We start from the raw sequence: 14,349 nt of genomic DNA on the forward strand, positions 1-14,349 counted from the left end.
ATGGGCCGGACCCGAAAACATATAAAGTGGACTGGTAAAAGCATATCGAGTCCGCCACATTTCGGCGTTTCCATGTGGCAGCCCCATGACCCGCCGATAGCGAATTGCCGGATTAATCACAGCTATCCATTTTTGGGCCCCAAATCAACGGCCCATATGTAATCGGCGGTCACCCCATGTATATGGCTCCGACCAGCGGAGCCGAAATAAAATTAAGGCGCGGCGTATAAAGGATTTCGGGTCCATAAGGGGGCGTTGCACAGCAAAAAGGGAAGGCTCCGACGGGGCGGAGCTGAAATATAATAAACTGCAGCATATATAGATTTCGGGTTCGCTAACCCATTTTTATTAAATCCGCCGATTGACATCGTCGATGGGCCGGACCCGATTCAAATAAAGAAAGGGCCTATAAGCATTTCGGGTCCGCGCTTTCGGCGATTGTTTATGTGCCGCCCCCCGATCTGCCCCGTTGCGATTTAGCGATAGCCGTTGGATCGGCCCACGCTGGATCTAACGGCCAGGATTTAAAGGCTGCTACAGTGCCCGCCAAAAGCCAATTTTTCATTAAAATTTCATGTTTTTGGCACATTTTCTGTGTTATTAGGAAATGGGCAGTTTTCAAAGGTTTTGTGTGCAGCACCCGTTCCCTCCCAGGTATAAAGAAAACATGGTTTTCTCAAGCCATTCTTGGATCGCTCCAGGCCCAAATTGCCCCAAATAGCATGTTTTCACCGTAGCAGGCCTTCAATGACCCTTTACTCATCCAGTTCGTGATTTTAAAGTGTTGCCAAAGCATATTGAGTCGGCCAAGGGCCGACAACCACCCAAAAGCGGCAGAAGGCCTCACAGCAAATATTTGGGCCGATCAGCGGCCAGTAAGTGTTGATTTGACAGTTTAAGTGCATTTTTGAAGCCAAGATAGCCCAGGTGCGTGCCAAATAATATCAGGAAGCGGCAGAGTGTATCAGTGAAGATTTTCCAAGGCAGATGAATGAAAAGGGGCCCCAGCAGATTCAGCAAAGCATCATTGAGCTGTAATGGCTCACCAGCTTGCAATTTTTGCCATTTAAGGCAACAGGACCACTTGAAGGCACAGATAAAGGATTTCAAAGCAGATTTATTGCAAAAACATTGTATGAGGCCACATTTTGGGGTGGCGCTGCTCAGCCCATGCACAGTTATGGCCATGAGGCTAGCACACGGCTCGAGGACCTCTCTCCACTCATTTTTGAGGCTGCTCCCTCATGCGCAGTCCTGGTCTACATGACTTGAGATGCCAGCTGCCCCAGCGCAGCTGTTTCTGATGTTTCATGCATTTATTTCCAGCATAGATTAGGTTCAAAGATAGTGATTGCACAGATCTCTTTTGATCTATTTTCAGAGATATTTTTTGGGATATTTTTCCCCTTGACACCTGTTCAAGGGAAGTCTGTAGCTATTTCTTCTATATATACCACCCTCTGCACTGTTCTAAGGGTTGGTTGGTTGTATGACTCCTCTAGAGACTCGCTCTGTATCTGATATGTTTTCTTTAATCAAAGACTGCTAAAAGCTTGGAGGATGGACTGTTTGATGTGTTGTTAATGGTTGAAGAGTGGATGATGGAATTCATGTGCTGCTATATGGATCAATAAGTGTCTCTCACCTCTGTTATCTCAATTTCATACATGCTCAAGTCACAGAACAAAAGATTGGCTTAGAATTTGCTTAGCTGCACTCTATGCTCAGTTTCTGTGGCTCTTTATGTTTTCTCCTTGATTTAGGCATAAATATGAATTCCTTTATGGCTCATGTTTAATCTATTTCACATATGAATGACTGTTGTCTAAGAATTCTTAGCTGCTCCTAGATAGAGTTCATTCATCTTCCCTTTGCTAACTTGTTTGAGAGATTCTTTGTTGCCTCTCATTCCTTAGCCTCCAACCCATCTCTTTTACCTTGAAATTTGTTTCATATGCAGCTATCTTGCTCCATATTCCTCTTGTCACCAAGAAAACGCACCAGCAGTCTTACCCCATGACTCCATGCCCAATGGTTTGAAACTTACCACACTATGCATTGCCTCTCTGTTTGAAAGCATCCTCCTTCCCACCAAATTACAAACCAAAACCCCTTGAACCCGATACCTAGCCTAAAATCATCATCAACAAAGTTAAATCAGAAAGAGAGAGCCCTCTCTGACTGCAGGTGGGCTAGAACCTGCAGTCCAAAGTTGGTTAGTGGTTACCCCGGCCGTATCCTTTCCGAAGCTTAAGGACAACCTGAGTGATAACACTACCTATGTAGTTGATAGTTCCACTACATATTGTTTCTTACTCATCCAACTGACTGCACCTACAAATAGGTTAAACACATACCCACTTGTAGATCTTCTCAAATCCAGATCTCCAGCCCAGTCTGCATCAACAAAGCCACAAATATCCAACACTTTGTCCAATCCTAGTATTCCTTGGTAGCACAAGCCATAATCACTAGTGCCACACAAATACCTGAAAACCCACTTCACTATTGTCTAGTGTTCCTTCCCTGGTTTTGACATAAACCTGCTCAATACTCCCATTGCATGTGAATGTCTGGTCTAGTTGTTACAGATCCATTTTGGCACGTCAACCCCGACTTAAAAATCAATACTATTAAGGCCCATCAAAGCCTAATTTAGTTGTTACATTCCCTAATGAAGTCAACCATCAAGAATGCCTCCTTCCCAAGAGATTCCATGATTGAAATCATCCAAAAACTACCTCTAAGAATATCAGCACAGGCAGGCCTTTATTAGGGTGCACTGCAGTGCAACCCAGTACACTGCCAGGGTGCATTGCAGTGCACTTGAGCCCTCTTTGGCCTACGCTAGTGAATTTGAGCGAAATATGCATTGGGGTTTGGAATATTCTTATCCATAGGATGCCTCTAGAAGTTTCTCAAGGCTATCCACTCCTTTGGGCTCAAAATTGGATGAGGGAGGGAGTTAAGGAACATCAATCCCTTTATCCCTTCCTCCATGGAACTAAATCCTAAGTTTGGGAGTGCATTCATTATCACCATTTATGGCATAAATTCCTTCATTCACTTATAAAAAGACCACTCATCTAAGTGATCAGGGGCTAGAAATCATTGAATTATAGGGAGATGATATTAATATGAGACTTGAGTTGATTTCAAGTATTGTAATGATGTCAAAATGTCTTGCTTTTTATGAGGAGAGGATGGGATTGAACTGGAGGAGTGATGATGAATCAAGAAAATTGGGTTGTAACTCTTCCTCTTACTAATAAAGTGTTCAATTTTTTTTCCATATTCTTGTGTTATTCATTGATGCTTTCATATGTGTACTATGTACTTGATTCCATGCTATGTTTAATCAATAGATCATTATCATATGCTTTGATCAAGTTGTGTCTTCTGTCTATGTGCAGGTACTCTTCAAACGAATTAAGTATAGAAAGGATCAATAGAATTGGTCAAGGGAGATAATGAGTAAGCGAGAGCTTCAGGTAGGATTCTTTACTATCTTATTTAATCTATTGGTCATAGAAAAAGTAGAGAATTCTTTGCAGTATTGTTTTAGACTTAGCTACTAGTCTAGGGGTTTAAGTGTTTATCCGTAGACACTAAAACTTCCCAAAACAAATTGGAAACTCCACTAGGGAACGATCATCCATATTAGTATCTTATCATCCTCTTAAGACATTTCTAGATACTGTACTTGTGGTCGTTGATTGAATTTCAGTCTTCTTTCATTGAAAATTGAGTCAAAACTGTGTCAAAATTGCCTTCAAAATGGCTTACTATCACCAGTGCAGCCCAATGAAGGACACAGTGCGCTGCAATGCACTTCCTGCATAGAGCTAGTGCACTGAAGTGCACTGTCTCTCACTACTTCCTGTGTTGATCCCTTGAGGTTCAGTTTCCCATCTAGGAGCTGAAGTTTTTTGCCTATTTTCTCCTGTTTGAATGATTTGCTGAATGTCAATGATGTCTTGTCTCTGAAAATAGTTTTTTCATCTCCTTACCTGGCCCTACTTATACTAGGATTGATAAAAGTTTCTTATGTATTTACTTTGTCATTTTCAATCTATAGTCGAAAGTTAGTTTTTGGTCGATTGATCTTATCGAAAGAAAGTGTCATAAAATCGTCTTTTCCTTCGAAATTTGAATTTTCGTAAAGTCCTCATTCATGAAAGATCGATTGATTGATGTATGCATATGATTAGTATTTTCATTGAAAGTGTCATAATTCCTCATTTATTTGAAAATGAAAGTGTCGTAAATTCGTCCTTTCCTTGAAAAGAAATTGTCGCAAAATTGTCATTTTTATGAAAAGATTTTATTGATCAATTGTGCATTATTTTTCCTTTTTGTTCATTCACATTAAGGGAAATCGAAAAGAAATACATGCATGTTGCATTGCAAAAGTTTGTGTGTGCTAATAGGAATAGTGTAGGGAATTTGCATTTAGATTGTGCTCTTTGCTCTTTGATCAAAAGAAATCTGATTGCTCTATCCCTAAGTAGCTAGGATTTTCATCATTAAACTAAATGGAAAGAATGCTTATCATGATAGTTGCATTCCTAGGAATTTTAGAATACATCATGTGGTGAACTTGAAAGGAAAATTCCTAAGTAAGATCAACTTAAAATAAACATCAATTTACCTAATGGAGAATTGTCATTAACTTGAACATTTAGTGGTTCTAGGCTAGATACGTGTTTTGGCATCCTAAAACAAAGTAGTTGTCACTAACTTTTTTGCAATACATCCCGAGTGTGATACCTCATTCCACGTATGTGAGTATATCGTAGCTTGTCCATGTACCTTCGGGTATATAGGGTAGTGTTACAGTACGTAAAGTATATGGGAATGCTCTCACTGTGCGGTTTTGCATTAGACAGTGCTTATACGGACTGAGCCTCCATGTACCTTCAAGTATATATCGGAAGAAAACTCTAGGTTACTATCCATCCTTAAGTAACTGAGTCAGCTGCCTTATACCCTATGATACACTGAACACATCATTCGGGGAGATTACCTGCCCGTACTTCTTGGTTCGCCAGGAGGTATTCTGCAGTTCACAGTTACTTGGTAATCCTTTCGCCTAGATCATCCCTCTTTTGTTTTTGTTATGTTACTTTGATTAAAATAAAATTAATTGACCGCGGATAACATCCTCCACGCTCACTCGTTAGTTGATCTTATGTTGAAACATATGGTGAAAATTTTGGAGTCCACCGATCAAGGAATTCATTTTGATGGGAATCCTAGTCCTTTTCATCCTTTTGGAAATATTGGTGCTCCTTATATGGCTACATTTTCCCTTCCGGGATTTACCATTGGCTTGCCAGTATGGTTGTTTTCAACCTCCTTGGTTCAAAATGTTGTGATTTATCTGCAATCGAGTACTCCTCCAACTGGACAAAATCAACCTCCAGTTGATCCTAAAGTTGACCCTTCACCTTCTTCCTCAGTTGTTTCTTCCTCCCCTTCTTCCTCTTCGCTTGGTGAAAGTATTGGTACTAGTAACTAGGTGGCTAAGACGAAGAAGAAAGGGAAGATGAAGAAGAAGCAAATTCAGCAGAGGAGCAACCAAGCAACCATTGCTTTGAATGCAACATCTGATGAGAAACTATCCATCAAGCCTCACAAAGTTCGATATCCATGCAAACTTTGTGCGAGAGACCATCTTCTTCACAATTGTCCTGATATTCCTCAGATCTTAGAAGAATGGTCTTCCCGTTCACATCATCTTGTGTCATCAACTTCTCGAGATCATGTTGGTGACACACCATCAACTAGTGGTAGTAAATTTCATGGAAATAAGGGTAAAGTTAAATTTCCATGTAGGTTATGTGAAGGGAATCACCCCATTCACCTTTGTCCCTATCTGGATGAAGTCAAAAGAGTGTTGGATAACCGTCCTGCTTCACCGCAATGACTTCCATCTGGTTACAAGAAATTCTCCCTAAATCCTTCATTAGTTGATGAATTGACTGACTCAAATCAACTATCGGTCAAACCCACTCTCTATGAAAGTGAATCCTATTAGTCTATACCTGACCCAAATCAACAGGTCCAGGAAATAGTTGACCCGATTTCACCTTCAGTAAATCGTACCTTTCTCGAATAGAGTGAATATGATACCACTCAAGTTCTTTTTGTTTCTTCAGATTCTAATGAGCTTGGGGGCAGTCCTCTTGTTCCATCAAGACATGAGGAAAATCCTCCAGTTCTTGTAACTCAAGGGGTTAGTTATCCCGTTTCTATGATACCCCCTCCAAGCAGTCTAGTCACTTCCTTTGATTGGAATTGACTGATAGGATTCTACCTTCCTTCTTATGTGCCTTTCTAGATCATAGTACAGGTTTGTAATATGATTGTATCTGGAACTATTATAGATGAAGGTGCATTAGTGAGTATCCTTTCCTCAACCGCTTGGAAAGTGCTTGGTTCGCCACCACTTGTGCCTATTACACAGAATCTATTGGGTTTTAACAGAGGAACCAGTCAACCATTAGGGATCCTCCCTCAGTTACCTATTACTTTGGGAGGAAAAATCATTTATATGAACGTGATGGTAGTCCCAGGCCCTTTAGGTTATAATTTACTTCTTGGGCATGACTATGTTTATGGCATGGGAGCTATTGTTTCAACACTCTTTCAAGTGATTTGTTTCTCGCATGAAGGCAGAACTGTCACTGTTGACTAGCTTTCATTTCCTGGTCCAAATATGGCTTCGAGTCAACCATCTTCCCTAATTGGTCTTTTTGTACCAATGGTATCATCCCTGCCATGAGTTAATTATGTGGCAACCCGTTCCATACCTACATTAACTGACGATCAATTCAGTGATGTTGTACATCATGTACTGGGGGGCATTGGAACTAGATCTCTCCTTCATGACCTCTTATGGGTTGTGAAACCAAGGAATATGAGGATAGTTCTTTTACTTTGTCAACCTCATTGAAAAAATGAAATAGGTTCGTGAGGATAGTTATTTTACTGTGTCAACCTCGTTAAAAATGAAACAGGTCCACGAGGATAGTTCCATGTCTTGTGTCAACCTCGTTAAAAAATGCAACGAAGAATGTGAGGATAGTTCCTTGTCTTGTGTCAACCTCATTAAAAAATGAAACCGAGGATATGAGGATGGTTCTTTTACTATGTCAACCTTGTTAAAAAATTAAACTGAGGATAAGAGGACAGTTCCTAGTCTTGTGTCAACCTCGTTAAAAAATGAAACAAGGAATCAGAGCAGAGTTCCTTGTCTTGAGTCAAGCTCTTTAAAAAATGAAACAAGGAATATGAGCAGAGTTCCTTGTCTTGTGTTGAGCTCATTAAAAAATGAAACAAGGTCCCCTGGAGAAAAGTTCCAAGTCGAGTCTTTGAGTAGAACTCGTAAAATCCCAGTCGAGTATTTCACTTGATCTCGTACATGAACCTTCATTCCATCCACCTAATAGCCGCAAGTAGCTTACTTAGGTGAATGTAATGAAGCTTAGGGGGCATTCACCTAATGGTAATGTTAAGTTTCCCTGTAGGTTATGTGAAGGGAATCACCCTATTCACCTTTGTCCCTATCTGGATGAAGCCAGAGGATAACCGTCCTGCTTCACCGCAGCAACTTCCATCTGGTTACGGGAGACTCTCCCATTCATCATGTGAGGGGCATGTAAACTGGATTCAAGCATAGTTTTTGTTTCAAACTTGTGTAAAAATGAAACTAAATCCAAGCATAGTTTTTTGTTTCAAGCTTGTGTAAACATGAAATTGAATCCAGGCATAGTTTTTCATTTCAAGCTTGTGTAAACATGAAACTGAATCCAAGCATAGTTCCCTATGGTTCAAGCTTTTCTAAAAATGAACTCATTTCCATTTTAACCCTCGTGATTGCCATTCTATCAGCCTCTTTCATCAGATGAGCCTTGGTTGTTTTCATCCCATCGCCACCATCCCTTTGGCTGATCATATGCTTTCACTTGGTTGTTTTACCATTTTTTGAGGAAATGTTGCAATGAGTGGTCTTATTAGCCAATCTCTTCACATAAATCAACATGTTCTGAGAAGTTCCAACATCACCGGAACCAGTTGCTATCCTAGACACCACTCGTTCCTCAAATTGGAGTCCTCTTTAAGGTCTTTTCAGACTCTCTAAACATGAAAATATTGTCGAGCGCTTGTCATTTCCAGCTCGTTAATGGATTGGAATTGATATCTACTCAGTATAAGTTTAACCCTTTTTCGGGCTAAGATAGATTAACTATGAAAAAGGAATACGTTGATCGAACATGATCAATAGGTTCTCTCTCGTATTGTTTTATGATTTTTCGGACTTGAGAGACAAATCTATGAAAAAGAACTTTTGGAGTTTCCTTTTCATCCCTTTTCAAACTCTCTAAGCATGAAAAGCACTGAGTTATCTTTGTCGCTAAACTCATTAAAAACATCAAATAGCGACAAACTTGTCCATCTAGACAAGATCGAGTTTCACCTTCGCTAGACTTGTTAAAGCATCAAATAACAATGGATTCACCCAAAGGGTGAAATTATACAACAAGGATATGTTATCCTCCTCAAGCTTGATAAAATTAAAGAGGTACTGGTCAGCAATGACAGGGGAAAATTGAAAAAAGGGGAAAACACTTTAGTAGCAAGTCGCTCTTGAACATGACACTTTCACCTCATCAGCGTGACTATGTGGGTTGGGTCATTCAGATTGATGGTTATCACACCATTGGTCTATCATACCATCCATTACCTTGTTTTGGGTCAATGCTACCAATTCATCTTAGGGTCGCCAACATGTTCAAGCACCTGGGAATAACCTTTTGCTACCAACGAATATTTGTATTTCTCCACCTTTCCTTCTGCATTTTTCTTCTTCTTGAACACCCATTTGCTGTGAATGGGTTTCCTTCCAGCCGACAACTCCACCAGATCCCAAGCTTCATTTTTGTGCAAAGATGCCATTTCATCAAGCATGGCCTCTTTCTAGAGTTTTCCATCCTCTGAATCTACTGCTTCATTCACAGTTCTGGGATCATCATCAATAATAGATAAAGAAAAATTTGAATAGAAATCATATGGACTATACCTTTCTGGATTCCTTCTTTCTGGAACTGATCTTTTCACACCCAGAGTTTGTTGCTCTTCATCTTTTGATTCCTTCTTTGCTGTAGAGTCTGATTATTCCTCCTTGAGCTCAAACTCTATCTTCTCAGGTGCCTTTGGCTGGACTTCATGTTTAATAACATCTTTCACCTCTCTGAACACCACATATCGGTTGTAAACAACCTTCCTTGTTATTGGGTTCCAAATATTATAACCCTTTAAACCATCCTTATACCCAATAAAGATGCACTTTTCAGATTTACTATCCAACTTGGTTCTTTTCTCCTTTGGAACATGTACATATGCATCACATCCAAATACCCGCAGGTGTGAAAGAGAGTGTTTCTTACCAGTCCATACCTCTTGTGGAGTCTTATCCTCCAACGCCAATGAAGGTGATATGTTGACCAGGTAACATGACGTCTCCATCGCCTCTACCCAAAATTCCTATCCTAACTCGGCACCACTGAGCATGCTTCTTGCCCTTTCCATCAATGTCTTGTTCATTCTTTTTGCAACTCCATTTTTCTCAGGTTTGTATGGAGTAGTCTTATGCCATGCTATACCACACTTCTTATAGAATTCTTCAAATTCCTTGCTGCAAAACTCCCCACCATTATCTGACCTCAACACCTTTATCTTCTTCTTTGTCTAGTTTTCCACCAAAGCCTTAAATTCTTTCAACCTTTCAAAGACTTCAAATTTCTTCTTAAGGAAATATATCCATGTATTCCTTGAGAAGTCATCTATAAATGATAAATAGTATGCAGACTTATCCAGTGATGGAACCTTCAAAAGTCCAAACACATCACTGTGCACAAGCTCTAATATATGTTTCACCCTCTTACCACCAAAGGGGAAACTCACCTGATTCTACTTCCCATATACACAATTTTCACAGAAATCAAAATCCAGAGAGCTATCACTCATACATTCTACCATACCTTTACCATGAAGTACTCGAAGGCCCTTCCCTCCAATATGTCCAAGCCTTTGATTCCACAACATGGTCTTCTCTCCATAGACCACTAGAGTTTCTGCTCCACTTTTAGGAACCACGGAAATGTTGCACCCATCAAAAGAAGTTCTACTTTGCAGCTTGTATAGAGTTCCAATACGAACTCCCCGCATCAATACCAATGCTCCTCGAACCATCTTGCAGGTATCCTTCTCGAACACTATTTTTACACCTACATTATCCAACTTGCTTATAGAAATCAGATTTCTGGCCAACGCAGGAATATGTAGAACACCCAGAAGTGTTCTAACCCTTCCACCTTGAAACTTCAACTTTACTTTTCCACGACCAATGATTCTAGCCTTCCTATCATCCCCTAAGAAGACATCACCACCATTGTATTTATCATACTCAGAGAACCACTCTCTATGGGGAGTGAAGTGAAAGGATGCACCTGAGTCAATCAACCATGCCTCATGATCTACATGTGTACTTGAAGAAGGCAAGTACACATCCCCACCTTCATCTGAGGTGGTTTTCGCCTCTGCACAAGAAGAATCATCAGATCTTTTTCCTTTGTCAAGATCTTTAGATTTACAGTCCCTTTTGTAGTGCCCTTCCTTTCCGCAGTTCCAGCAAACTACCTTTACTGGTTTTCCTGGAGATTTAGATCTCCCTCTAGATTTAGATCTCTCACTCAATGACTTATTTTTGTTTCTATTCTGGGACCGTCCTCGTACAGAAAAGGCATCACCATTCTGGCTCTCCATATTTTTCCATCCCATCTCCTTCGTCAGCAAGGATGAGACTATTTCATCAATCTACAAGGTAGTTGCAATGCTACCTATTACAATAACTGGACTATCCCACGAATGTGGTAGAGAACACAAGAAACTGATGCACTTATCTTCATCTGAAATTTTAATATCAACATATAATAACTGACTTACCACAATATTAAATGTGTTCAGATGCTCTATCACTAAGTCTCCATCTTTCATCCTCAGGTTATACAAATTTTTCCGTAGGAACAGTTTATTCACCAGAGACCTAGATTGGTACAAAATCCCTAACTTGTCCCACAAAGCCTTAGTCGTAGCTTCCCCTAATACATTCAGCAATACTGAATCTAAGACACACAATCATATTATGCTCTTTACCTTTCGATCCAACTTCTTCCATTCTTCATTAGACACTCCTGTTGGTTTAGTACCTGTATCTACCACAATCCATTGATCTTTATCCACCAATAGATCCTCCATCTTGAGTTTCCACAACTCAAAACTCTGACCATTAAATTTCTCGATCTCTATCTTTCCACTGCTTTCCATCTTCTTTCACCGCCAGAATTGATCCTGCAGATCTCCCACTAAACAGGGTATACCACAAGCTCGAGTGAAACCCCTGAGTAACAAAGGCATCCCCTTGAAGCCAAAACAACACTGATACCAAATGTAGGTTTTAACACCGTACAGAAATTACCTGCATACGAATTCTATAACACAAAAAATAAACAATGCAAGAGCATAACACATATACACAAAAATTTTCCCCTGGATCCCAAAACCGGGACTACCAAATTGATTTTTCATTATATTCCTTTCAATGTTACAATACATATTTATACATGCTGAAGCATTAAGTACTATGGACCGAAATCCATCACATCCAAAACCATGGACCAAAAACCATCGCATCCAAAACCATGTGCAAAAAACCATGCACAAAACGATAGGTAGGTCCGCCCAACCCAATATAGGGTCCAAAAAAATTTCCCCAGGGTGCTACCCCAGACCCGGTAGAGGGGGGCTACCTGCCCCCCTCAAACCCCCTGGACAGGGGGGCAGCACAATCAGTGCAACAAAGGGGGGGCTCCACCCCCCTCTAAGCCCCCAATTAACTAGGTCGGTTAGTTGTGGAAAGAATATAACACAACCCAACACTGCGAAATGAATTGTACAAGATGAAGATATCAAAGGAAGGAATAGCTCCCTACTTCATGAAGATCTCTGAGATGAGGGATCAACTCTAAGAGCTAGGTGAAGTCACGTCTACCAGAGAAATGACAATTTTAGTACTCAATACTGTACCTGAGGATTGGGGCAACTTCACATCAAAAATTTATGCCAAGAAGGAAGCCACCCTGCTAAGTGAAATGTGTTATCTATGCAAGATAGAGGAAACAAGACTCAAAGCAAAGGAAGATGTGGGATCAAAGGAGCAAGAATTTTCTACCATGACCAAGAGAAAGGAAAATTTTGGCAAATTTGGTCCATGAAGAAAAAAACAAAGATATGTCCAAAATCTAATGCTATGGATGCCAAGAATATAGAAAATACAAAATGAATTGTCCTAAACTAAACAAGGACAACAACAACAACAACAAAATAAAAATGGAAGAAGCTCATATGACTCAAGAAATGAAAGAAGAAGACAAGAAGCAAAAGAAGGAAGATCCTCTGGATCTCTACTATGACTAAGTCAAACTCTTTACTTAAAATCTTATTTCAATGTTTTGAGTAGGATATGAGCATGTAGGAATAGAATAAAATTGCATGGCTAGAAACATCATTCTAGAATCTAGAAGCATGAAGTACATAGAGTTCTAAATACTCATGTAGAAAGAGAATTTATAAACGGGAACAAAATGCATGGTTATAATTATCTTCTAGAATATAGGAGCATGGTAGATATAGCTCAAGATATTCATGTAGAAGGAGCATACCTCGAATAGGGCCTCATCCACAATGAAAGAAAACTGATCATGATTAAGAATCTTAGAAGACCTCCATCATGAAAAGGAAAGAAATATTTGCAGAGTCAGGGTCTTCAAGATCCTATGATGGAATCTTGAAAAGAAGATTCATAAACAAAAGCAGATGTCTCATTGGGAATACCATTCATGGGATTCAACAAAAGAATGATATGCAGGCAAGCTAAGATGAATAAAGAAGGGCCACACCAAGGACAACCAAATGAAGCTAAGATGATCAAAGGAGAATCAAGATGAGATATGTATGCATCAAATTTTAGTCATGTTATCATTTGTATATTATTGAGTCATGGGAATAGTTCTATGACATGTTCATGTAGGAAAGAATCTCTTTCACTAATGACATGCTCAAAGGCATGCACTAAAATTAAATGAAGGTCAACAAAATAAAATACTCACATAAGGAGTATAAGATTGCTTAGTAAGAAACAAGTAAATAAGAAATGATGACTTGTCCAAGAAGCAAGCAATGAAAAGTGTTCTCACAAGGAGTAGAAAGTGGTTGACCAAACTATCCAAGAAAAGAAAATGAAGAAAGAGATCAAGCATGTGAAGAACACCATGATCACCAAGAATCACTATCTGACAAGATCCATTGAAGACATCTCTCAGAAGAAGGCAGGACAAATCTAACTAAGAAAGGAAAAGATCAAAGGACCCTTGACACCTATGAAGGCTTTGGAGATATGAAAGGTGTAGATAATTGATTCTACTCTATGAATATTTCATGACAAAGAAGACATCCAACAAAAGCACCATTTAATGTTGAAGCAATATCAGGACGAAGTCATGAAAGGCTACTAGATCAAAGCATGGGAACAAGCAAGTACAAAGAAGCATCCATGTGAAGAGTAGTTTGAAGCATAGATAAGATGACAAGGAATAACCAGATGATAAGAGAAACTGATATGTGACAAGAAGGCCACTTTCCACGAAGGAAGAAATGACATGAAAAATAAGTAAGGAAAGATGAATGGCGCCCTACCAAGAAGAAGTTTGAACAAAGACTTCATGACATCAAAGGAAGGAAGGAGATGAAGCAGCTAGAGGACCCACAAAGAAGAAGTTGTCGATACAAGTCCCCTAGCTAAGAGGGAGTTATAACAAGTCACCAATTACAAAGGGACTTGGACAAGTACCTTGTCAAAGGATATTTGGGAATGTCTTCCTCAATTGGGAGGAAGTGATAGACACAACATTCTTGTCTTCACTTGGAAATAAAGAAAGGGAGGATTTGGTAATCATCTGGCATCTGATACTCTTTGAGGATGTGTAGGGCATCCAATACAAGAGTAGGAAAGATGACCGATATTATTTAAGGGATGGGAACCCAAGATAAAAATAGTCCTAGAAGGTCATACTCAGTGAACACCCGGGTGGGTATGTACCTTGAGAGACAATGACTAAGGTGTCTATAAGTCATTAGTCTCACCAACATTTTGCTATGATATACTGAGAGATAGATCTGTCAGTCAAGGCCTTGATGTGGCAATAATGTTGGTTACCATGATGCTAT

The sequence above is a fragment of the Pinus tabuliformis genome, chromosome 1_1 (genome assembly GCF_031772625.1).
Source record: "Pinus tabuliformis cultivar Carrire ecotype Pingquan chromosome 1_1, CPIR1, whole genome shotgun sequence".
NCBI lineage: Eukaryota > Viridiplantae > Streptophyta > Pinopsida > Pinales > Pinaceae > Pinus > Pinus tabuliformis.